Below are 27,429 nucleotides of genomic sequence, written 5' to 3'. Positions count from 1 at the left end.
GGGAGTTTTAATCATTATTACCATCAACTTTACTTCGTTTTCTTTTACCAATGAATTAGAAAATGTATATTACAATACTTTATCATTTTGGGCTCCCCTGGGACCCAATGCCATTTTGGGTTCAGATGGCAAGGAATCTGCCTGCAGTGTGGGAGACCTGGGTTTCATTCCTGGGTTGGGAAGATCCCCTGGAGAAGGGAATGGCAACCCACTCTAGTGTTCTTTTCTGGAGAATTCCATGGATGGAGGAGCCTGGTGGGCTACATTTCATGGGGTTGCAAAGAGTTGGATGCAAGTGAGTGACTTTCACTTTATCATTTCTACCTTGTCATTAAAAAACTTTTTATTTAAAATGTGTCAATAATAGAGGGATGAAAAACTACACAGAGTGAAGTAAGTCAAAAAGAGAAAAGTAGATATCCTACATTAATGCATATACACAGAATCTAGAAAAATGGTAGAGATGATCTTATTTGCAAAGCAGAAACGGAGACACAGATGTACAGAACAAATGTATGGATACCAAGAAGGAAAGGAGGGATGGGATGAGTTGGGAGATTGGGCTTGACATATATACATTATTGATGCTATGTAAAAAACACATATAACTAATGGGAACCTCCTGCACAGCACAGGGAACTCCACTCATGGCTCTGGGGTGACCTCAATGGGAAGGAAAAGAGGGGCTATATGTACATGGATAACTGATTCACTTTGCTGCACAGGAGAAACTAACACAACACTGTGAAGCAATTATGCTTCAATAGGAATTAATTAAAAATAAAATTAAAACAACACAAAAAAACCAATCAACTTTACTGAAAGTATTTTCTAAAATTTCAAACGTAATCTTATGGCCTCGAGGTCTCCAGAGTACAAGTCCCTTCAGGACAAAGATGGCAAAATAGACCATAGAAATACTGCAGTAACTAGAGTTCCCAAAGAAATCTTTGTTTACCTGCTTGAGATATAAATATGTTATCAATGCAGCTGATGCACTCATTCGATCTCTACTGAAGGTGTTCTAAAGACATCAACTTATGATTCAGGTCTTACTGTAGGGAGAAGGTCTGGATCTTGTGATCTCACTGGGGACATTCATGGACGGTATTGAGTCAATACGATTTTCCCTTTCCTAGTATTCAAATGACCCTCTTTCAGGAATAAAAACAATGTCTTAGAATATTAAGTTACTTTTCTTTCCATGTGTTTTCCTACTGTGACTACTGCTCCCTTATTTGGAAAAAAAGGGTCCCTATCATATAAGGAGAATAGCTAAAATTACCTCGTTTTATGATGAGGAAACTGATGACACAGAGAAGCTGTGACAATGTAGGGACAGAGCTTGGAATGACCCAAGTGCTTCACTCAAGTTTAATAATCTTCCTATTATAATATTTATTAAGATTGTCACTGTTTTTTTGGTAATTTATAGAAACAACTTGGCAAAGAAAAATCATCGGTTATTTTCTCCCAAGTTAATGTAATAAGGAAACACAGTAAAAATGTCAATTTTATTTTTTTAGTTCATCATAAAGGTCTTTTGAAGACATAACTATGAAGACCATCAAAACGATCTCAGAGTGAAAAAGTGAGGAATGTTTTTCTTACCACTTATCAAAATATTCTATTATTTTAAATAAAATATAGTCATAAGCAGTTATAAAATGTGCAGCACTGGACACATAGTACATGGACGATTAGCTTAACAACTGGGCAGAACAGCAACTCTATAAACAACTTCATGATGGAAGTGACTTAAGCAGCGGAGAAACCATTCAGTTAATTGTGTTGGGAGAGTTTGGAAAAACAAAACCAAAATTATCCCATAATTATACTTGACACTATGTACTAAAATACTCTGGAAATTTTAAATGTAAATATAAAATGCAAGTGAATTCAAAGAAAATATTAAAAAGACTTTTGGATTGTGTAGAGCAATGTTTGTGTGTGTGTGTGTGTGTGTGTGTGTGTGTGTGTGTAATACCAAAGCCAGGGTACCATAAATATCACAGAAAATTGAGTGAAAAAAGTGAAAGTGTTAGTCGCTCAGTCGTGTTCGACTCTGGGATTTCATGAATTGTAGCCCACCAGGCTCCTCTGTCCATGGGATTTTCCTGGCAAGACTACTGGAGTGGGTTGCCATTTCCTCCTCCAGGGGGTCTTCCCAACCAAGAAGTTGAACCCAGATCCCCTGCATTGAAGGCTGATTCTTTACTGTCTGAGCCACAGTTGAGCACCTAAAAATAAAAGAAATCCATATAGCAGAATCCAACATAAAAAATATTGATATTAAATGATACACTTGGAAAAGATTTAGCAAAATATATGAGGGAGAAAGAATTATGATCCTTGATATGTTAAAAGCTCCTACAAATCAATAGTAACCTACTAAACAAATGGGTAAAACATATGTACAAGCAAGTCAATAAAGTAAATGCAAATGAAAACAATGAAAACGTTTTTAAATCTAACCTGCAAGATTGTCAAAGAGTAAAGCTAAATAATTATGGGCAGTGTTGAACGGGATGGTAAGATATTTTATCATAAAATCTTGAATTTGTGTAAACTAGTACCAGTTTTGGAGAAGGCAATGGCAACCCACTCCAGTATTCTTGCCTGACAAATCCCATGGACGGAGGAGCCTGGTGGGCTGCAGTCCATGGGTGTTGGGGACCAGAGTGAGGCACTCTGCCCGTGGCAAAGGTCATGAGGAAGGAGGCTCGACATATGCAAAGGCGGGATCGAGCCTCAGGAGTCCCTGGAACTCCTCAAGCATCAACCCCCATAACCAGAGCCTGCCTACTTTACTACTTTGTGCTCTCACCTACACCTCTGACTTTATGGGGGGCTGTCCCCCACCACCTCTTTCGGAGAAGGAGTTAACTTAGAGCTCCAGTTAATAAAAACTCCTGGGTGTAACAAGAGTGTTTTAACCTACAAACTCCTCTGAAGGTTCTCTGGCCTGCCTGACAGGCTTGTCCGGCCACATGTGATCGCTCACAGCCTCCCAACTGTGAGAGGCACGAGATGCTTTAAACCTTCTAAAAACAGGTTCCTTAGAAAAGTTAGAAAACTATTAGTATAAGTATAATGGGCTGATTAGAAATTGTATTGGTGAAGGGTTTTTCATTTGTTGAGCCAATGTTTGTTGCTAAGTCTCCACATCCCCTGCCCTTACACACATTAATGAATATATAGAAGAAATAAGTATTAACCTTTGATATTAATCATGTTAGACCTTAGGCTAAGTAAATTCTTTCCTTAACTAAAACCCACTATACCCTCACCCTATAGGAATGTAACTTTATTTGGGTGGCGTCTGTTTTAAGAATAATCACCCCTGGAGAAATAAGTGTCCTGGTTGACTGACTGTTGTCACAAGGAGAGGGTCATAAATTGTCAGCAGGCCCCCCTGGCCAGAAGATGATGTAACACCCCTAAGACCTCTGTATACATTTGTGTGAAGCACCTGACTTTGATAAAAGTCAGGACTGCTGACCCCGCGTGACTTTTGCCTAACATCTCAGTGTATAAAAGTAGACCATGGAAAATAAAGAATTGGGATCAGTTTCTCGAAATACTGGTCTCCCCATGTCGCTCTCTCTCTCACTCTGGCTGAGTCTCCATCTGGAGTGGGGAACCCACTATGCTTACTAATTATGCCTGGGCTTCTAAGATCCGACCCGGGGAGGCCTCAGTGTCTCCTCTCCTTCGGGAGAACGGAAGGACGCCTGCGGCCTACGTAAGTGGTGCAAACTTCTTGTCTAAGTTTTATTGGTCTCCCGCGTAAACCAAGCCACTCAGCCTCTTTTCTCCACTGAATTTTCCTACTGAGCTATCCTCATCCTATTACTCTTTATATCTTTGATAAAATATTTAAATAAATAGGTCGCCGACGCCGTCCCTGCTTCGAATACCCTGGATCAGCCGGGACTGGACCCCGGCAGGTGGCGCCTGAACAGGCTCAAAAAAAAGAAAAAGAAAAAAAAAGAGAAAATTAAAAAGAAAAAAGTGAAAAAGAAAAAAGGGAAGAAAATAGAGAAAGATCTAAAGATAGAAAAAGAACTAAAGAGTGAAAAGGAGAGAGGAACGGAGAAGGAAGGAATCAGGGAACACAGCAAGATAGAGAAAGGAAAAAAGGAAGTTAGAAAAAGATATACAGAGAGAAAGAGAGGGAGGAGGAAAGAAAAAGTTATAGAGAAAGAGGGTAAAGGAAAAGAAACGAAAGAGAAGGAAGCAAGAAGGAAGAAGGGAGAATGAAAGAGGTAAACAAAAAGGAAATGATAGAAAGTGACAGAGAAGAGAAGAGGGAGGAAAGAAGATAGAGTGAGGGAAAGAAAACTTGAGAAAGATTTAAAGAGAAGAAGGAAGAAAAAATCACCAGAGGAGAGAGGAGAGGACTTACAGGACTTACAGGACTTACTGTGGCCAGACGCCCTGGCGAGCTACCTCCCCCTCTGCGCAAACTTAAAAAAAACAACAAAAAAAACCTTATCCACCACTTTCTGATTTAAGGCGATCTCAGCCGCCTCCCTTTGCGCCTTCCAGGGCCCAAAAGTTCCCCACTTTGCCCCCAAAGCCTCTCAAAGTTTTGCCTAAGCCTGAAAAAGATAAAAAGTTTTTTAAACAGTGGAGCTTTTAAAACAGACTGCATGCACAATATGCAGAGTGTGCTCCTAGGAGAAAACCCCCTCAGGGGGGTCTCACCCAGGCTAAGAGAAAAACAAAATGGTAAGGGGATTTAGCAACAATTCTAACCCCTGACCAGCCGGTTACTCCAATTCCAACGGGAGTGGCTGGCCCCCTACCTGAGGGCATTGTAGGACTTGTGCTAGGGTGTAGCTCGCTTTCTTAAAAAAAAAAAAAGAAAAGAAAAAGAAAAGAAAATTTCTGGTGCATGGTGTAGTAGATTCTGATTATGTTGAGAAATTAAAGTTTTGACCTCACCACCTACTAAAACTGTGCAAATTAATAAAGGTCAAAGAGTAACCCAGCTTTTGCTTTTACCTTAGTATCAGACAGGAAAAAAACTTGACTTCTCAGGCTAGGAGCCACAGAGTATTTGGATTTAGTGACCTAGCCTTTTGGGTGCAGAAAATTACAGCTCCAAGGCCTTTAAAAGATATTTTAATTCAAGAAAAAAAAAATGTCAGGGCTATTAGACACAGGAACAGATGTCTCTTAACATTTCTGGGAAAGACTGGCCCAGTTCCTGGCCAACACATACTACTGAAAATGAGTTGGTGGGATTAGAGAAAGTGGTATGCGGGGTGGGAATGCTGTAGAGAAAGAGGTGAGGGAAAGTTTAAAACCTTGAAGAGTAGTGAGTTCCCTGTTGCTGGAAGTATTCAAGCAAAGATTATATGGTTGCTTGTCATCTAAAAAGCTATAGACCAGATTTAGGTTACAAAACAATAACTGGAGAAGCCTATAAAGATGTTGTGCAACACCTCTTTACTTGCTTCTCATATTTAGGTGCCAAAAGTTTTGAAAACTGACAATGCCCTGTTGAAGCTGTGGAGAGATTTTTTACTAACTTTAAATGGTTTCCAAAAATTATTAGGGGACATTAATTGGATATGCCCACATTTGAAACTGACTACTGCAGATTTAAAGCCTTTGTTTTAAAAGCAATCCTAATTCCAGTTCTAAGAGAAAGTTGACTAATGAGACAGAGTTGGTTCTTGTTAAAGTAGATGAGACTTTAAATGATCAGTTAATTAGGATTAATATTACCAAAAGATGAGATTAAATTATTCTTGCCACAAAACATACACCTACAGGGTGCTTGCGACAAAAAGGCCCATTGGTTCCATCTACCAGTGACCCCAAGAAAAATAGTTTTATCTTATCCCAGCTTGGTGGCACAATTAATTATAAAAGGAGGAAAAAAGAAATGTGGAACTTTTTAGAAAAGAAGTAGCAAATATAGTAATTCCATTCAATAAGGATCAACTGCAAGTCTTTCACAAAACAGTGATAATTGGCAAGTTGCCCTGATTGATTTCAGGGGTCAAATTTTGTTTCATTTGCCCTCAAGCCCCCACAGTAGTTAAAAGTTCAAAAATGTTAGATTGGCAGTTTGAGGATACCTGTGGAACTTTCCAACCCTATGTAGTTCCTACGCTCCCCTTTACCCTATGGGGGAGGTACGTGCTGTCTCAAATAGGAGATACTCAGAGAAGGGTTTTCTCAATTTCTTAGTTATCAACAGGCGGTACAATTAGCAATACTTTATATATACATAATATAAATAAATCTGCCTAATTATAGTTTGCCTAATTAGATATGGGTATAAATAAAATATAATAAAGGTATATACCTAATTCTATTTATAGATCTATACTTAATTAATTTGTATATAAATTAATATGTATATTATATATGCATATTATATATATACTATATAATTAAATATATATTGCAGTAATATAATGTGTGTGGCTGATATTAATTGGTATGGATTGATGTGCTGTGATGATGCATGTTCTATATACTGTATAATTATATATGTGTGACATATATTATTGTAGTACATTGGTTTGTGTTGGTTGGTATTAGCTGTGTACGTGTTGTATTGCTGTAATATATATTAATTAACATATTAATTATAAAGATTAATTCAAGTATATTGATTATGTCAATAAGTTTATACTTGTTGCCATACATAAATACATATATAAATACATTTTGCATTTAGATATATCTGTATACCAAAATGAGATAAGGAGGTTATACATTTATTATTTAAATTTACAGAGACCTAAACTAAACATTAGACCTAAATTAACATATCCCTAAATTTATGTTGTTAAAATGTAAATTTTAAAAATTAAATTGACAACTGCTTGACAATTCCTTTGCCATAAAACCCCCATAGGTGTAATTGGGGTGGCCAGACAAAAAATTGGTTTTATGGCAAAACGGCCCCCTACAGTGGGTCCATCTTCCCGCTCAAACCAAAAAAGTAGCGGCTTCTTATCCAGGATTGATAACTACTTTGTTGGTAAAGAGCCATCAGAAATTGTAATTCCATATAATAAGGAATAACTTGATGCTCTTCTGTTTGATGAGGATTGGCAGATTGCTATAGGAAGCTATTTTGGTCAAATTTTTACATCATTTACCTTCACATGTTTTGCTAAATTTTATATCCAGACATCCAGTTATTTTTCCTGTGAGATGTAAACAATCTCCTGTTCCAAATACTCAAATAGTTTTTACTGACGGATCAACAAATGGTAAAGCCTCCATAGTTACTAAAAATCACCAAAAAGTTTTAAAAACACAAAAAACTTCAGCTCAAAGAGCTGAAATAACAGCAGTCATAGAGGCTTTTGCTGTTTGCAGATGAGGAATTTAACCTTTATTCTGATTCTCAGTATATTGTCAGGTTGTTTCCACACATTGAAACTGCGGTTTTTGTCTGAAAATAAAACTACCGTATTTCATTTGTTAACTAAATTACAGCAACAAATTTGGAAAAGAAATAAAATATTTTTCATTGGACACATTCAGGCTCATTCCAGATTGCCCGGCCCTTTAAATGCCTTTAATGATTTGGCTGACTTGTTAACCAGAAATACAGTGGCTACTGTAATTGAGGAGGCCAGAGCCTCTCACTCACTTCATCATCAATATGCTACTGCCTTAAGATATCAATCCCAAATTCCCAGAGAGACTGCTCGAGAGATTGTGCGTTCTTGCTTACACTGCCCCACTGTTTATAATAGGTAGCTACGGGAGTTAATCCTCATGGTCTCAAACCTAACGTACTCTGGCAGACGGATGTAACTCATGTCTCTTCTTTTGGAAAACTGTCTTTTGTTCATGTAACTGTAGATACCTTTTATCACGTTATTATTGCAACTGCTTGTACCGGAGAGGCAGTTAAAGGTGTTATACAACATCTCTTTACTTGTTTTTCGTATTTGGGCCTACCAAAAGCTCTGACAATGCTCCTGCTTACACTTCTAAGTCTTTTCAGGAATTTTGTATAAAGTTTCAAATTAAACATAATACAGGCATCCCTTATAATCCACAGGGACAAGCCATTGTGGAAAGAGCACATAAAACATTAAAAATCCAAATTCAAAAATTAAAAGAAGGAGTGTTTAAGTATAGCTCTCCCCATCATATCTTGCAACATGCTCTTTTTGTAATAAATATTTTATATGCTGATTTGGCAAGAACTACTGCAATGCTTCGCCATTGGTGCCCAGAGCAATTGAATGCAAAGCCATTAGTCAAATGGAAGGACCTCCTCTCCGGACAATGGAAAGGTTCTGACCCATTGTTAACCAGCGGTCGAGGATATGCTTGTGTTTTTCCACAGGACGCAGATTCTCCAGTTTGGGTTCCGGACAGATTGATTCGTCATGTCTCAACCCCTCGGATACTGGACTCCACGGCTGCCGCGACCCCGCAAGAGGAAGGGGCCCCCTCTGCCTCCGCTTCCCCCGCCAGCACGGGAGACGCCGCCGACATCGAGACAATTGACTTCAGGGACCTCGGATGAGCAAGGAACGGATCCGCCGACCAAACAGATGTCTCAGCTTCACAAATGGGACACTACTCCCCCTGATTCCCTGCGCCGCAGAAACATCCCAGGCCGCCTAACTCAGGTGACCCGGAATGCCCCCATACCCACTTGGGGACAAATAAAAACACTCTGTCACCAGGCACGAGGAATGACTTCCTCGCAGGGATCTCCAGCTTCTCCTGAGAAAATGTTTATTGCCATGCTTGCCTTGCTTTCCTGCCAGGTAAGTGCCTCTCCTATTCCAGCTAAGTATTGGGCATATCTCCCAGATCCTCCAACTTTCCAGGTTGTTTCCTGGAATAATGAGCCTATACGGGTCAACACAGACCAACCTCAGCTTTTGGGAGGATTCTATACTTCTTACACTAAAGATAAATATCTTATTAATTTTAATTATACCTTCAGGGGATTAATAGATGATCTTCCTGTTTGCTTTAACTTCCCCAGTAATCCAAAGAGTTTTATTACACCCACTAAAGAAGGGTGCATTGGGGCCTCTACAAAAATAATTATAACAGATTCCTCAAAAATAGATTCCCAGTCTTTACGTCATCGGGTAGTTTGGGTATTAGTGGCCCGCTTGCCCGGGATCCGTGACCCTTATGTGACCCTGCGCTTTACACCCCCTCCCGGTTATCCAAAGTGTTATAAGGTTGCTCCTTCAGATGAAGTGTGGAAGACCATAGATGGCCGTACTGGGTATCCGACTTGGACAACTTATACTTATAGTTCAAGGATCGATTATAGGATACCAGGTGGTGGGAATTATACTATTCAGGACTGGAGCAACCCTAATCCGGGTGAGGATCCATTGATCAAGATAACATTTAAAGGCAGATTTGAGAATTGGAATAGGATTCCTCTTCCTTGGCCTACACAAGCCAGTAGATGGCATATTAACCAATTTGTTCCTCCTTGTGCTCTCATACAGCTAAAAGCAAAACCTATTGGCAACCTGAGATTTGGAGAGCCCTTGCTGCTACTGCCCCTGTTTCTTTCTCTCACCCAGATAACGATTCCACTTACTCTGTTTTAGCTTGTTTACCCTCGCCTTATGTTTTCCTTTTTACTAATGACTCCAACACATGGGGTCGCTAGGAGTTGGACACAACTGAGCGACTTCACTTTCACTTTTAACTTTCATACTTTGGGTAAGGAAATGGCTACCCACTCCAGGGTTCTTGCCTGGCAAATCCCATGGACTGGGGAGCCTGGTGGGCTGCCGTCTCTGGGGTCGCACAGAGTCGGACATGACTGAAGTGACTTAGCAGCAGCAGCAGCAGTACCAGTTTTCAGACAACGGTTTGGCAACATCTGTGTGTTTATGTGTGCACACATGTATGTGCAGAAAAACTGCAAAAATATATCACAAACTATCAAGTGTGCTGAGAAATGGGATCCTCAATGTATTTTAACTAATTTTATAGTTTCTTATATTGACTATGAATAATTTTTGTCCAAAAATATGAAACTTTATCCAAAACAAGTAGGTTTCATGATATTAAAATAGACAATCTTTACAACCCAAGAATCTTTCTGCAGTTTGAAGAAACTTCAAGACAATGGCTGCAGGAAGGAATAATACAACAGTCACCAAATTTATCCTCTTCGGATTTTCGGATTCTCTCAAGTTCAGAATTGCTCTCTTTGCCGTGTTCATGGGGACTTACGTCTTGACAGCACCCTGGAACCTGAATCTCACCATCCTGATTCAGACGGACTCCCACCTACATACACCCATGTCTGTCTTTCTCAGCAACTTATCCTTCTTAGAGTTCTGCTATGTCACTTCCACAACCCCCAGAATGCACTCGGACTTCTGCAGGAAGCCTGCACTCACCTCCTTTACGGGTGTACAGTGCGGCACTTCTCGTTCTCTAGCCGGGGTCTGACTGAGTGTTGTCTGCTGGCGGCCATGGCTTACGATCGCTACGTCACCATTTGCAGTCCTCTGCTCTACACAGCCACCAGGTGCCCCTCTCTCTGCGTGCAGACGGTGGCAGGATCTTTATAACTGGATTCCTTGGCTCGTTCATTCAGTTGTGTGCCTTACTTCAGCTCCACTTCTGTGGACCAAATGTTATCCATCACTCCTTCTGCGACCTGCCTCAATTAATAGTCCTCTCCTGCTCCGACACCTTCTTCCTACAAGTGATAAAATTCGTGACAGCAGTGATTTTTGGTGCGATCTCCATCTTAATCATCATGATAGCCTATGGTTATGTCATTGCCACCATCCTGAAGATCAGCCCTGTTGAAGGCAGGGCCAAGGCCTTCAACACCTGTGCTTCCCACCTGACAGCAGTGATCTTTTTCTTTGGATCAGGTCTCTTCATCAACATGCACCCAAGAGCTGGCAATTCTCTGGGCTATGACAAGATAGTGTCAGTCTTCTATACAGTGGTGATCCCCATGTTGAATCCTTTGATTTACAGTCTGAGGAACAAGGAAATTAAAGATGCTCTTAAGAGGTGTAAGAAGAAGGGAATGTTTTCCCATTGTCATGGTTAATTAAAGGTCTGGGAGCCTCATGACCTGTTGACTAGAAGTTTCTAGACTATGCAAGGGAAATGAATTTAACATTATTCAATAGGGTTTCAAGTGAGTCAGTCCATCTAAATCCACTTTGGCTCAGTGCGTTGCAAATCCTGCAGTTTCTTTAAGTCTTGATTGTTGACTCTCCTTTCTTACACCAGCAATGACTTCACAAAGCACTTGATATGTTAATTTTTATGTCCATATAATCTTCAATTTCTCAGTATTTGACCCTTGCATACTCTTTCAGAATTTCAGACTGCAGGCTGGAGGGGACGGGACTAAATACAAGGTCAGGAAAAAATGTTTCTCATACACAGCATTGCAAGTAGAACAATGACCGCTTTGTCACAGACTGCAAACTCTCCAGGTGCCTAGGCGATTCCAGGGAGAAAGCACGGATGTGGAGAGGAGCATGACTACGCTTTGACATAACTCGCCTGCTGTGGAAAACACCATGCGCAGTGTAGTCTAGAATTCGTTTTCTGGGTTTCTGTTTTTAGCACCTAACGTCAACAGTTGAACGAACAAGGGGATTTCCATGCTACTATGCTGACGGAGAAGGCAATGGCAACCCACTCCAGTACTCTTGCCTGGAAAATCCCATGGACGGATGAGCCTGGTAGGCTGCAGTGTATGGGGTCGCTGAGAGTCGGACACGACTGAGTGACTTCACTTCACTTTATGCTGACCTGGGAGAGCTAAAATACAAAGAAAAGAAGTGATCATTTGAATTCTGAAGTAGCTTGAAAAGATTGAAAGTGAAAGTCGCTCAGTCGTGTCCGACTCTTTGTCACCCCATGGACTATACAGTCCATGGTATTCTCCAGGCCAGAATACTGGAGTGGATAACCTTACCCTTCTCCAGGGGATCCTCCCAACCCAGGGATTGAACCCAGGTCTCCCACATGCATGCTGATTCTTTACCAACTGAGTCACGAGGGAAGCCCAATTGAAAGATTGCATTTCTGTTATTATGGCAGATTGGATGGTATAGATGTACCCATCACTGTAAAACAGCTAAAGACACTGGACAGAATGGTTTTAGAAAATATTTTTAAATACACTTATGAGCAGGCAAAGAAGGAAAAGGAAATCTCCAACTTTCAAATCTAAAGAACAATCAGGAATCCTGAGAGTAAAGGCAGCCCTGAATATGACTTTCACATTGGGGAATTTGCTGAACTCTAGTAATATTTGGCTTGTTTGCTTTTACTTTTTACTGGCGTATAGCCAGCCAGTTGAGAAGATGGTGATAGTTTCAGGTGAACAGCAAAGGGACTCAGCCATACATTCACATGTATCCATTCTCCCCCAAACTCTCCTCCCACCCAGGCTGCCAGATAACACTGAGCACAGTTTCCCGTGTTATACGGTAGGTGCTTGGTTATCCCTTTCAAATACGTACCCCAGCATGTACATGTCCATCCCAAACTCCCTAACTATCCCCCACCATCTGCCCTTTCCTTGGCAACCATGAATTCTTTATCTAAGTCTGTGAGTCTCTTTCTGTTTTGTAAGCATGCTCATTTGTATCATTTCTTTTTAGATTATGCATGTAAGAAATGTCATATGATATTTTTCCTTCTCTGTCTGACATACTTCTTCATTTAGTGTGACAATCCATGTCACTACAAATTGGCCTGTGTTTTGACAAGCACACAAGAGAGACTTGGGGAGAGAGAGAGAGACCAAGCCCAAACTCTCAGGGTGAATTTAATTGGAGACCCAGACATCCATACGAGAGTCCAGCAGACTAGACTTTGGTAGGAGAGGAAATTAAGGGAAAAAAAAAATCCTATCTCAGGAAAAAGAGATCTTAACTTTCTGAGGCTTTGTAATCACAGACTCTCAGGGAGGTTTGTGGTCTGAATTTACACAACCAGTGTAGATAAAGCAGCCTTACCTGAGAATTAATTTTAGAGCAACCTCAGCTTGTTAGTACCCCCAAGTACCAATCAAAAGCAAATGCAAATTCTCTCCAGATTCTTAGGAGAAAATCTGAAACCCAAGCTCAGATAATTCTCCTAAACAACTTTCTGAAGAAAAGCAGGTTGCACAAATCTTAAAGTACAGAAAGAAATAAGACCTAATGGTCAGTCATGTCAAAACTATGACAAAGTCAGGAACGGCAACTGTCTCAATACAAAGATAAATTATACACGGCTGGTCAAGGATAGGAAGGGGAGCTGAAAATATCTTTAAAGATCAGGAGAATGAGGCTTACTGAGGATTTCTGTGTCTGGCAATGTGCTGAATTACCCTTGTAAGTGAAACAACTGAAACACTGAATTTGAAATAAAAATCATCTTTTAAATGAACTTCCAGTTAACTTAATGAAAAGGAGGAATAAGCTAAGCCCTCAGATGAAGTGAAACCAGGAACCCAGGAAAGTAAACAAGCACTAAAAATAGCTTTCACCTTGGAGAGCCCGCTGAGAGCTGGGCCCTGACTTCTGCCGTGTGGACTGCGTGGCTGCTGAGGGTTCAGAAGACTCAGCTCATGTCCCGGGTGAACTGGAAGGCTACACCCTCAGGATAAACTGGCAAGGATCCCACAGGTTACGTTCAAGAACAAAGAGAGCAGTTCAGGGGAAAAATAAAGCACAAGCACAGACCTCTATATAGAGTCAAACCCCCAACACTGAGAGCTGGCAGGGGGGAGAATAGTCCCTATAAACAGATCTGCAGCATCTTCAGATGCTGGCACTATGGGTAAAGAGGATAAGTCAGGTAGGACTAGCTATGGCGAAACACAGATTCAGTATCAGTCGGACTTCCCAGGTGGCGCAGTGGTAAAGAATCCGCCTGCCAATGCGGGAGGTGCAAGAGATGCAAGTTCGATCCCTGGGTCAGGAAGATCCCCTTGAGGAGCAAATGGCAACACGTTTAAGGACTCTTGCCTGGAAAATGTATGGACAGGGCAGCCTGGCAGACTACAGATATTGGCCTTATTGGTAAAGAAGATAAGGCAGTTAGGAGTAGCTACCGTGAGACACAGATTAAATCTACCCTCAAAAGAGATAGTCCCTCTTCAAAGAGAGAAATAACTGAGAACAGGTCAGAGACCCGGTGACTCTGAGCACTGAAAACTGGGGAATTAAAAGGCAGAGGATTGCCATTTGCCACAACACGGGAGGAGCATGAAGGCACGTGCTGAGCGAGTAAGTCAGAGAAAGACAAGCACATGTGGTCTCACTGTGGGGACTCAAAAACAAGTGACCTTGCAGAAACATACAGTAGATTGGTGTTGCTGAGCCAGGAGGTGGGGAGTAGGCAAACGGGTAAGGAGAATTGAAAAGTACGAAATTCCACTTATAAAATAAATAAATTATGGGAATGTAGAGCACAGCATCTGGAGGAGGGAATGGCAACCCTTTCCAGTCTCCTTGCCTGCAGAATCCCACGGACAGAGGAGCCTGGCGGGCTTCAGTCCATGGGGTGGCAGAGTCGGACACAACTGAGCGACTGGAGAGAGAAAGAGAGGGGAGAGAGCACAGCATGGTGACTATATTACTGCACTGTATGCTTGAAAGTATTGTTAACAGAATAAATGTTAAAAGTTTTCATCATAGATTTCCCCGATGGCCCAGTGGTAAAGAATCCACCTGCCAGTGCAGCAGACATGGGTTTGATCCCTGGTCCGGGAAGATGCCACATGCCATGGGGCAACTGAGCCCATGTGCCACAGCTACTGAAGTCCACGAACCCTAGAGCCTGCTCTGCAATGAGAGAAGCCACTGCAGTGGGAAGCCGGCGGACCTCAACTGGAGAGTGGCATCCACTTGCTGCAGCTGGACAGAGCCCACACAGCAACAAACACCCCAAACAGTCAACGGGAAATAAATTAAAAACATTAAAAAAGTTTTCATCATAAGAAAATTAATCTGTAGCTATGTGGTCTTCGATGTTAACTAGATGCTGTGGTGAGCCCTTCACCACAAATGTTGAATCATTATGCTGTACCACTGAAACGAGTATATTATGTCAATGATGTTTCAAAAAAAGCGAAAGGGGGTTGATATATCCATGCAGTGGAATATTAATTGGCCACAAAAAGGAGTGAGGTACTGACAACGTGCTGCCACGTAGATGACCTTGGAAACACCTTGACAAGTTGAAAGAACCGTTACCACGGATTGCGTACTGTATGGTTCTGCTTCAGTGAAATTTTCAGAACGAGCAGATCTATAAGAAGGAAAACAGATTAGTGGTTGCCTAGGGATAAGGGGATGGAGAGGAATGGGAGGTGAATCCTAGTGAATATACATGAACATATTTGATGAAAATATTCTAAAATGAGATTGTGGGGATGGTTGGAAATCTCAGTGGATATACTGAAAGTCACTGAACTGCATGCTTTAAAAGGCTGAATTTTATAATGTGGGAAATTATTCCCATAAACCTCAGTAAGGCTGTATTTTGTTTGCTTGTTTTTTGAAGAAAGAGGCTGGGAAGTACACATGACCAAAGGCGACATTCTTGGGAAGACACTCTGTGGTGGGTATTCCTTAAAGATTTGGTAATGAAAGAGAAAAAGCGAGTGGGCAGAGAAATTAAAGGTCCTAAGAAAAATTTTAAAATCAAGCAAAATACTAACCTACCTCTGTTTCTGAGTAAAGCGGCCATACAAAAGAAATTGCCCTTCTGAGGTTTGATTCCTCCGTCAGTAAGATCTGGAGAAGGAAATGGCTACCCACTCCAGAATTCTTGTCTGGAGAATCCCATGGACAGAGTAGCCTGGAGGGCTAGGCTTCCCCAAGAGATCTTCCCTACCCAGGGATCAAACCCTTATTTTCCGAATTGATTGGCAGGTGGATTCTTCACTACTTAAGCCACCAGCCGAGATGTCTTGTTAGGCTGTCATTAACCAGTAGAGGGCGATCCATCTCAAGACTCTGCTGTTACGGAGGTCTTAATGTAAGACCAGGAGAGCAGCAGACTGACCTGGGCAGAGAGTGAGGATGCTGACATCAGTGTAACTGCTTACAGTTTGTATCCACAGACGTTTGTCTTCATGACAGCTTGGCTTTGAGGCCCTCATTTTACAGATGAAAAAGCAGGACCTCAGCACATGTTTGTAAAGATGACCCAGGAAACGGGCAACAGACAAGGGACAGGGCATGCGTGTGCAACTACATCATCCAAGGGAACAGAATTTTTCATTAATTCTTACTGGGGTATAGTTGCTTTGCAATGTCTTGTTAGCTTCTGCTGTACAGCTACGTGAATCCGATATGGCTTTCCTAGTAGCACAGCTGGTAAAGAATCTGCCAGCAATGCAGGAGACCCAGTTCGATTCCTGGGTTGGGAAGATCTCCTGGAGAAGGGATAAGCTACCCACTCCAGTATTCTTGGGCTTCCTAGCTGGTTCAGCTGTTAGAGAATCCGCCTGCAATGTGGGAAACCTGGGTTTGATCCCTGCTTTGGGAAGATCCCCTGGAGAAGGGAACAGCTACCCACTCCAGTATTCTGGCCTGGAGAATTCCACTGACTATATAATCCATGGAGTCGCAAAGAGTCGGACACCACTGAGCAACTTTCACTTTCTAAATAGGAACATCTAAGTAAGTATATATATATGTATATGTATATACCCAAGGGGACAGAAAACTACCCCTTCTCCTGCAGTGGTTCAAATAGGATACTGTGTCTCCCAATAGTTGCTACTTTAGCTGGAATTATCTCTTCAAATATCTTGGCACACATGTCTGAGACAGGCTAAACACATCCACCTCTGCTTTGTGTCTAGGAGACATTTATCAGATCAGATCAGTCGCTCAGTCATGTCTGACTCTTTGCGACCCCATGAACCACAGCACACCAGGCCTCCCCGTCCATCACCAACTCCCGGAGTTTACTGAGACTGACATCCATCGAGTCAGTGATGCCATCCAGCCATCTCATCCTCTGTCATCCCCTTCTCCTCCTGCCCCCAATCCCTCCCAGCATCAGAGTCTTTTCCAATGAATCAACTCTTCGCATGAGGTGGCCAAAGTACTAGAGTTTCAGCTTTAGCATCATTCCTTCCAAAGAAATCCCAGGGCTGATCTCCTTCAGAATGGACTGGTTGGATCTCCTTGCAGTCCAAGGGACTCTCAAGAGTCTTCTCCAACACCACAGTTCAAAAGCATCAATTCTTCAGCACTCAGCCTTCTTCACAGTCCAACTCTCACATCCATACATGACCACAGGAGAAACCATAGTCTTGACTAGACGAACCTTTGTTGGCAAAGTAATGTCTCTGCTTTTGAATATGCTATCTAGGTTGGTCATAACTTTCCTTCCAAGGAGTAAACATCTTTTAATTTCATGGCTGCAGTCACCATCTGCAGTGATTTTGGAACGCAAGAAAATAAAGTCAGCCACTATTTCCACTGTTTCCCCATCCATTTCCCATGAAGTGATGGGACCGGATGCCATGATCTTCGTTTTCTGAATGTTGAGCTTTAAGCCAACTTTTTCACTCTCCACTTTCACTTTCATCAAGAGGCTTTTTTAGTTCCTCTTCACTTTCTGCAATAAGGGTGGTGTCATCTGCATATCTGAGGTTATTGATATTTCTCCCAGTATATGATATTTCTTTTCATAATGTCTCCTTTTCGAAAGTATGAAAAGGAGACATTTATACTTCTCTTGAATACTTCTTCTTCACCCCAAGGGTCCACAACCTCTCAGTCTCTTATACCTGTGAATGAAGGTAAGAAATTCTCACTATGAGAAAATTCCTCCTTGAACAAAGCAACAAAACCTTTCTAAGCAACTTCAACCTATTACCTCTCATCGGCAAAAGGGATGTTGAAGCATCTCCCACCCTCCTTCATAAGATGCAAGAAACGGGGACACTCTACTTGAAGAGGTGTGTGCCTGCTCAGTCGCTTAGTCATGCTCAACTCTTGGCGACCCCATAGATTCTAGCCCCCCAGACTCCTCTGTCCATGGGGATTCTCTAGACAAGAATACTGGAGTGGGTTGCCATTTGGTGGGTAGAGCTAAAAAAACAAACAAACAAATCCAATATCTTCTCCCACCCTGTTCAGGAGGAAGACAATAAGCAAAGAACCCAGGCACATTGTGCCCAGGTTCTGACCTACAGAACTGAGAGGTAATATACTAGGCCTATAATTTTAAGCTGCTAAATTTATGTTAATTCATTTACACAACAATGAGAAACTAACATCCTCATTTACATTTTAGTTTGCTTCTCTGGAAAACTACCCACCTCTGAGCTTTGCAGCTGATACCCTGATGAAGCTTTAAAAGTTCCCGTGTAGAAAAATTGTCCCTTTCAATTCAGAAAACAGTCACTGAGCATTTGTTTGGCGCCGGGCACTGGGATGCAGAGGAGCTTAAACCCTGAGGGACCTCAAACAGAAGTAATACAAGTAGACGCATAACTGTTATCTGAGTCAGAAAGCGACGGTGCCATGCAGGATTAGTAAGTAGCAGCTCTGGAAGTTTAGAACAAGGAGAATCCACACCCAGTCAAAGGTAACAAGAAAGGCTGCCCTGGGCTGGCTGTGGGGAATAAGACAGCGGGTCAACAAAAGACTTGGGAAGGATTTTATGCAGCCGCGAACAGCTTTGTGGGGTTGTAGATCTCATTTATTTTTTATTTTTAGATTTGATTTATTTTTATTGGAGTCTAATTGCTTTATAGTGTTGCGTTCCCTTCTGCTGTACGATGAAGTGAGTCAGCTCTATGTATTCCTATGAGTCCTGGCTTTCCTCCCCACCCGCCATCCCACCCTGTAGGTCATCACAAAGCACTGACCAGAGCCCCCTGAGCTTTTCAGAAGGTCCCCACCAGCTGTCTACTTTATACAAGGCAGTGTATGCACGTCAGTCCTAGTCTCCCAACTCGTCCCAACCCCCCCTCCCCCCCATTTCCAAATGTTCGTTCTCTACATCTGAGACTCTATTCCAGCCCTGCAAATAGGTTCATCTGTACTCATTAAAGAAAGCTGAGCACCGAATGCTTTTGAACTGTGGTGTTGGAGAAAACTCTTGAGAGTCCCTTGGACTGCAAGGAGATCCAACCAGTCCATCCTATCAGCCCTGAATATTCATTGGAAAGACTGATGATGAAGCTGAAACTCCAATACTTTGGCCACCTGATGTGAAGAGCTGACTCATTGGAAAAGACCCTGATGCTGGGAGAGACTGAGGGCCAGAGGAGAAGGGTATGACAAAGGATGAGATGGTTGGATGGCATCACTGACTCTGTAGACATGAGTTTGAGTAAACTCTGGGAGTTGGTGATGGACAGGGAGGCCTGGCATGCTGCAGTCCATGGGGTCACAAAGAGTCATACACAACTTAGTGACTGAACTGAACTGTACTCATTTAGATAGCTGATCTCATCAGCAACCTATGACTGAGAATAGTACAGGGGAAAAAAAAGAAGGAAACCACAAGGAGTGGTCGTAGGAACATCTTAGAGCCAGAGTGATGGACTGAAGAACCTGGCAGGGTTTAAGGAACAAGAAGTCACGACGAATAGGTTCGCTGAGAGTTGCCCAGTAGAAAACAGGAAGTTTTGGTCAAGGGGAATTTAGGCTTTGAGATTAGAAAACTTAGTGGTCTCCCATTATGGTGAGGTCTAGGTTGGGGCTGCCACATGGTGCTACTGGGGTGGCCTAGAGGTGGAAGTCAGTGGAGATCTAGAGGTCAAGACAGAGTGCAGCTAGGCAATGTCAAGGCATCAACCTGAAAACCATCTGACTTATCTTTCTGGTTGTCCTTGATCAGCTCAGTTCAGTCACTCAGTCCTGTCTGACTCTTTGCGACCCCATGGACTGCAGCATGCCAGGCTTCCCTGTCCATCACCAACTCCCAGAGCTTCCTCAAACTCATGTCCATCCAGTCGGTGATGCCATCCAACCATCTCATCCTTTGTCGTTCCCTTCTCCTCCTGCCTTCAATCTTCCCCAGCATCAGGGTCTTTTCCAATAAGTCAGCTCTTCGCATCAGGTGGCCAAAGTAATGGAGTTTCAGCTTCAGCATCAGTCCTTCCAACAAATATTCAGGACTGATCTCCTTTAGGATGGACTGGTTTGATCTCCTTGCAGTCCAAGGGACTCACAAGAGTCCAGCACCATAGTGTTGGCTTAAGGAGCGTGCAGAAGAATGGAAGAATCAGAGTGAGGTGAAGTCAATCCAGAAATACTCCAAGCACTACTGAGTTCAAAATTTGGTCCTGAGAAGAGGTAACAAATGAGTGAGTAATAGGTCCTTTCTTGCCATTCCTAGCCATGTGTGGTTGCCCTTAAACTGACTGCCCAAACACATCAGTGATCAGCTTGAGAAGAGTGATATCTTGAGACTTCAATCAAAAATATAATAGAGGCAGTGCACAGGGGCAGCCTGTTGGTATTTCTCTCTATCTTTCTCTCTGCCACATCCGATGGAGAGTTGCTGTAGTTCAGTGGCTAAGTCATGTCCGACTCTTTGCGACCCCATGGACTGCAGCACACCAAACTCCCTCGTCCTTCACTATTTTCCTGGAGCTTGCTCAAACTCATGTCCATCCAGTCAGTGATGCCATCCAACCATCTCATCCTTTGTCATCCCCTTCTCCTCCCACCTTCAATCTTTCCCAGCATTGGGGTCTTTTCCAATGAGTCAGCTCTTTGCATCAGATGGTCAAAGTGTTGGAGCTTTAGCTACAGCATCAGTCCTTCCAGTGAATATTCAGGTGTGATTTCCTTTAGGATGGACTGGTTGGATCTCCTTGCAGTCCAAGGGACTCTCAAGAGTCTTCTCTAACACCACAGTTTGAAGGCATCAGTTCTTTGGTGCTTAGCCTTTTTTTAGGGTCCACCTCTCACATCTGTACATGACTACTGGAAAAACCATAGCTTTGACTAGATGGATCTTTGTCAGCAAAGTGATGTCTTTGCTTTTTAATAGGCTTTCTATGTTCTGGTAGAGAGAATGAAGAACAATTTTAGATTTTCAAGATCAATGAATGATTCAGTAAAATAAATAGATACTTGATGTCCTACTGTCTCCTCTTTTCCTCTCCCCTCTCCAAACCATCAACATCCACGTAGCCTAAAATGTTCCTTATTCATCTGGCTTTTTTATGGCTTCATAGATGAGGCCTTTCCCACCATCTGCGCTCCAGCTGGAGAGCCCTCTCCAGAGAACATCTATCAACCTGACTGCCTGAATCCAATCCCAGCTGTCTTTGCTCCTTGAAATTCAGCCCACTGACAAACTGCTACTTTTAAACTCAAGCAAATTCAGAGAGGTTGTACGTTTGCCAAGCAACATCAGCTCTGGGTCATTTTAAGGTCTGTTTTTAAGGGACAACTCCACGTGGCAATACACAGTTAATTGGATGCATGATTTCTAGTGGCTCCATGCTTGTGTGAGTTCTGTGTCCCAGAAAAACTTCTTTAGGGAAGTCTGGGGGTGCGCTGTCTCAGCAGGGGATACCACAGCAATGTGGCTTCCCAGAAGAGCCTCCATCCTTGCCAGCGCTCCAAACAGGATCAGAGTCTCTAAAAGAATAGACAATAGATGCTGTGTGTGTCTGAAGGGCCACATCTGCCTGACACATGGAGTTAGGCAACTATTTTCTAGGTTTTACCATGCTGGTTTATAGGTCTATTCTAAGACTGCATAATGGATTTCAGAGAATACCTTCTCCCTTTACCCTGGATCCCCCCAAAATAAACTTGCATGTTATTTTTGGGGCTTCCTGGTGGCTCAGCTGTAAAGAGCCTGCCTGCCAATGAAGGAGATGCATGAGACTGCAGGCTCAATCCCTGGGTCCAGAAGAGCCCCTAGAGAAGGAAATGGGAACCTGCTCCAGTGTTCTTACCTGGAAATTTCCAGGGACAGAGGAGCCTGGCAGGCAGTAGTTCATGGGGATGCAAAGAGTTGGACACAGCTGAGGAGGCACACACGCGTGCATGCATGTTATTTTTAATGAGCTAAAACAATTATGGGCAAAGGCAGACAAGGCCAGTTTTAAGCAAAAACATAAAGTCCTACATAGTCTCCTTTGTGCCACCTCTTCCCTGTTTAAGTCCCTCCCTTCCTGATTCTGGGTTCCCTGTTCCTCCCATCATGCTTGCCTCTGTGGTTCTCGTCCAGCCTTTCTGTGTTTCTCATGATTGGAGGCACAGGCTTAAATTTTGGTTCTGCCCATGAACAGCTGTTCTGTGAGCAGCCCTGACTGAGGACGACTGCTGTGGAGAATTCCTCTCGAAGGTCTTTCCTTCAGTCTGCAAATCTGTTCCAGTTTCCCCACCTTGAGAATTCTTTCCCTTGACATTGCCAGCTGTGGCTCCTGTTTCCCATTCCTTTCTCTTCTCTTGCTGCTAAAATGGGGTCTCATTCGTTTCCTCACATGGCTTTACTCATAGCCCCTCTGGAACCCCACTCTAGACACCCCATCTGGGATTGATAGGCTCCTGAGATTGTGCTGGAAGACCACCACTTTCTTCTTGCCCCATCCAAAGGCCTTTCATTCATACTTTTCTTTGACTTCCAGGACAGGTTCCCCAAGCATCGCTGGGTAGTAAGGGCTTTGAGGATCAGGCTAAGAAACTTGAATGTCATCAGGCTATTAATGAACAGCAGTACTGATGAATATTCCATGGACAAGGCATGACATGATTGGACCTGTGTTTATGGAGGCCCTTCTTCAGGTTAAGGAGGAAAGGGTGAACTAGAGACAGTCTGAAGGGAAAAAGAAGGCAGTTGGAAGACTTTGGTAGACCATGAACAATCAGGTTCAAATGGCCTGACAAAAGGGGGCTGGTACGGAGATGCCTTAAAAGAAGGATTTGATTCTACTGATGATCTGCTTATTCTGCAAGTATCAAAAAAAGAGAGAGTCCTTTCTGAAATTTTGCCTTGAAAAGGAGGGAGGGAGATAGGCAGGGATTTTTTTAAAAATGCCAGTCTTCCAGTATTTCATCCTTATACCCTTCACTCTGCAATGAGGAGTAAGAGGCTAGAGGGGTTTGGGGATTTTATTCACATATTTTTTTTAATCTAGAAAAGAGTAACTACATACAAACTACTGCATTGCCCCAGTATTAAGCTTTAGAGGGTCCCCAAGAATGTAGGTCGTAGGCCAAGAGCTGGGAATGTCAGGAAGGCATGTGATTTTTTTGTTTCACAGTGGGAGGTTTTGACCCTGAAGAAAGAGCAGAGGGTGGGGTCTGGGAGTGGAGACAGGAAAAGGGAGCAGATTTTTCTCATCTGGATGCAGCTTGAAGAGCTGCCAGCAAAAACGGTGCAGCTGCCATCTTGCACAAACCCTCGAATGAGGCCACAGGGCCCTGTGGGTTTGCACAGTACCCACTTCCTTCTGGTTTTTTTTTTTTTCCGCGTGTTCTTTTTACCAAATACGCAAATAGACTTCAGGTCTTTCCAAGTGGGACATTCCATAAACCATAAACAAAACATGGACATGAAGGAAATCTGGTCTTAGTCAAACACCAAACTATCATTTTTGCATTAAACTCCCTGCACATAGATTTTTTTTTTTTTTAATGAAGTCTATCAGGTGACTTTCCCCATTGCCATCCATTTTTTCAAGCCCTCATGTTGGCAGGGCAGGGATGGGGGCGGGGTGTGGTGCGCAGCCATGGGGTATGGAGGACTGAACATGGACTTTGGATTCTGGAAGACTTTAGTACAAATTCCAGCTTTACCACAGCCTCTCTGCATGACCTTGTCAGGCACTTCTCCAAAATTCCATTTTCACACCTGAAAGTGCATTTAAGAATGTTTTTCACTAGGAGCTATTATGAGGATGTTACAAAATAAAGGATATGAAAGGTGCGATCCACACAGCCAAAAATGGTAGTACCTGTTGGTCTTCTTTCCTCTTCCTCCTTATTGTACAAAATCATAGAGTTTAGAATTTTAAAGAACCAATAAAGTCAACTACGGAGAAGGCAAGGGCACCCCACTCCAGTACTCTTGCCTGGAAACTCTCATGGACGGAGGCGCCTGGTAGGCTGCAGTCCATGGGGTCGCAAAGAGTTGGACACTTTCACTTTTCACTTTCATGCATTGGAGAAGGAAACAGCAACCCACTCCAGTGTTCTTGCCTGGAGAATCCCAGGGACGGAGGTGCCCAGTAGGCTGCTGTCTATGGGGTCACACAGAGTCAGACACTACTGAAGCGACTTAGCAACAGCAATAGCAACAACAAGGTCAACTAATTCAGATCCACTCTGTCCCTCTCACTGTTATTGTTCAGTCCCTAAGTCATGTCTAACTCCATGCAACCCATGGACTGCAGCATGCCAGGCTCCTCTGTTCTCCATTATCTCCTGGAGTTTGCTCAGATTCGTGTCCCTTGAGTCAGTGATGCTGTCTAACCATCTCATCCTCTGTTGCCCCTTCTCCTTTTGCCTTCAGTCTTTCCCAGCATCAGGGTCTTTTCCAGTGAGTTGGCTCATCAGGTGGCCAAAGTATTGGAGCTTCAGCTTCAGCATCAGTCCTTCCAATGAATAACCTGGAATATACTCTCTCTCATAGCCTATTCATTTTATTTTTTTCCAGTTTTATTAAGATACAAATAACATATAACTTTGCATTAGTTTAAGGTGTACACCATAATGGGTCAGTATATGCATATACTGTGAATTGATTACCACGTAGGTTTATGTAGTTAAGATACATCACCTCACATAGTTACACAATTTTTCTCGCGAGGAGAACTTTTAAGATGTACTGTCCTAGCAACTGTTAAATATATGATGCATTTTTTTAACTTTAGTCACCATGATGTACATCTCCAGAAATTATTTCTCTTATTGCTGGAAATCTGTATCCCTTGGTCACCTTCACCCATTGCCTCTGGCAGCCACCAATCTGATTTGTGTTTCTATGAGTTCGCTTGTTTTTAGATTGCACGTGTAACTGAGATCATCACTGCCTTCTCCTCACTTACTTCTCACTCACTTCTAGTGATGGAGAATTTACTCCATTCCAAAGCATCCATTCTGCCTTTGGACTATCCTATTTGTTTCATTTTAGTCTCTCTGTCTCTTTCTCTCCTTCAGTTTTACCCATTCAGTCCTAACTCCAACCCTTGGAGTCATCCAAAAGATATTTTTACATTGAAGAAGTTCTGTAAAACATTGGTGCTACACAAAGGTGACTGTGGTTGATGATATAGTTACCTATTTTGAAGCCAAAAGCCACTCTTGGCTTCCCTATCTCTAGGAAAACCCTATTGGACCCGGATCAGGGACTAGAAATATAATGGCAGCAGGGCCAATGGAAATCAATTCCACCCAACCAAAGCTGGCATCCTTTTTCTCTCTGAGCCCAGATGGGCAGCCAAGTTGCTAATCGGTTCTCTCTGGGACCTGTCATACCCCTGAACTAGAGACCCAGTGGTACCTTGGAGAGTATGGGTCTTGCTTTAGAGTCCTGTTGAGTCCTTCCCTTGGCCAATTTAAAGTAGCTACATTCAAATTTCATTTATCTTTTTGACCAACACCACAATGCTCCAGGTGCCAGCAGAGATGAGTTTTATCCTTGCTACAAGCTTCTGGTCTTTGATATCTGACTGAAACTCAGAGTTTAAGGAGTTTTAGGTGAGTCTGCTCTTTGCCTTACTTGAGAAATAGTTCACAGTGAATCCTTGAATGTCAGAATAGGAGGGTTGGAAAGACCCTTGAAAATGGGCAAGGTGCTCTTCCCTACTGCTCTGGCTTTAACTAGAGGAGCTGGACTAGACCTATTTTATAAATCTGGAATTCTACAGAAGATCTCATTTTTTAAAAGTTTCTGCTACTTACTAATGGAAATTAAGATGGAAAGAAAGAAGGAAGGGAAGTGGAGTAGAAGACAATGATCTGAGTTAATTTCTTGTATAGGCAGGGGATAGGAAGATTAAGATCCAGAAAGGCAAATATCTTTCCCCAAGGTCACACAGCCAAAAGGTAGGAGCAACAGGACTCAAATGAGCAATTTTGTTTCTAGCCTATTCTAGACTCATGAATATGTGCATGTGTATGCCCACAATGTAAAAATATCATCAAGTTTCCTTGGATTCTCTCTAGGGATCACTGAAGCTCCAGGTTTTAGAATAAGGTAAAGCAGAAAGGGCTATTCCTGGAAAATGAGATTTAGGTTCTAATTTCACCTCTGATACCAAACAACTACATAGTCACTCTCAGATCACACAAACTAATGTGTGTGTGTATAAGTGTGTATATATATGCATATTAGTTAAATAATTATAAGGCAATTTAATGTATGTCAGGTACTCTATTTCTTTATCTTCACCTTCAGATAATTCAGGTCAAAGAAACCAAGTTATCAACATAGTAATCATATAAAATAATTGGCAGTCGACATGTATCCCACTCTAAAAATGTAATAGACTAGATATCTTAGAACCTTGAGGCTGAAGTAGCAAGAATCAGGATGAAACTTGCTAAAACATACATTTGACAATGACTGTAAATGTGAGACTTGAAGCAGGGAGACTGGTTGTCGGGCTAGATGTGGTTCCTTACTGCAGAATGAATGATGTCATTACATCTCCAGGGTGGGTTTGTTTCTCCATCTACCTGTTTAATTCAAATGATCATCAGCTTTCTTGCTGCCTGGGAGGCAACTTTCTAGTCTTCCTTCTCAGCCTCTTTCACTTTCATCCACCTTCTCCACTGCTTCTGCTCTGCTCTCAGTTATATTGTTAATTAGTATTTGACATCTAGTTACCTGTTTACAGAAAAAAGTTAAATTTAAAAAACAAGCAAAAATAAAATGTTCTTGCTTTCTCTTTTGGCCGTAGGGGAAAGGTCAAACTCCTTATCATGATATTTATTCAACAAATACATATTGAATACGTACTATGTGCCAAGCACTGGTCTAGGTGCTTGTGATACTTCAATGAACAAAAGAGACAAAAATGCCAAAAAATCATAAACTTCATTGAGTTTACATTCTTGTGGAGGGAGAGAGACCATTGGTAGTCAATAAAGCAATGAACTATATGCTATGTAGAAGGTGAGGTGTGTGTATGTGCTTAGTCTCTCAGTCGTGTCCGACTCTTCGAGACCCCATAGCCGGCCAGGCTCCTCTGTCTGTGGGGATTCTCCAGGCAAGAATACTGGAGTGGGTTGCCATGCCTTCCTCCAGGAGATCTTCCTGACCCAAGGATCAAACCTAGGTTTCCCTCATTGCAGGTGGATTCTTTACCATCTGAACTACCAGGGAAGCCCAGAAGAGGAGATAATTCTTATCAAAAGAACACAGCAGGGCAAAGGGGACAGAAGTCCAGAAGTGGAGAGAAGGTTGAAATTAAATATGAGCATGTAAATCCATATATACAATTATATATATATATATATATATATA

At 42.3% G+C, this 27,429-nt stretch overlaps 1 pseudogene; it reads left to right on the top strand.

The window, feature by feature from the left end:
- The first annotated feature begins 10,039 nt into the window (after positions 1–10,039).
- Positions 10,040–11,176, top strand: LOC133227146 (olfactory receptor 5AN6-like; annotated as a pseudogene).
- Positions 11,177–27,429: the final 16,253 nt, after the last annotated feature.

This window comes from Bos javanicus, chromosome 15 (assembly GCF_032452875.1).
Source record: "Bos javanicus breed banteng chromosome 15, ARS-OSU_banteng_1.0, whole genome shotgun sequence".
Lineage (NCBI taxonomy): Eukaryota > Metazoa > Chordata > Mammalia > Artiodactyla > Bovidae > Bos > Bos javanicus.
Note: the sequence above shows the minus strand (reverse complement) of the source record. Positions and strands in the feature narration are given on the sequence as shown.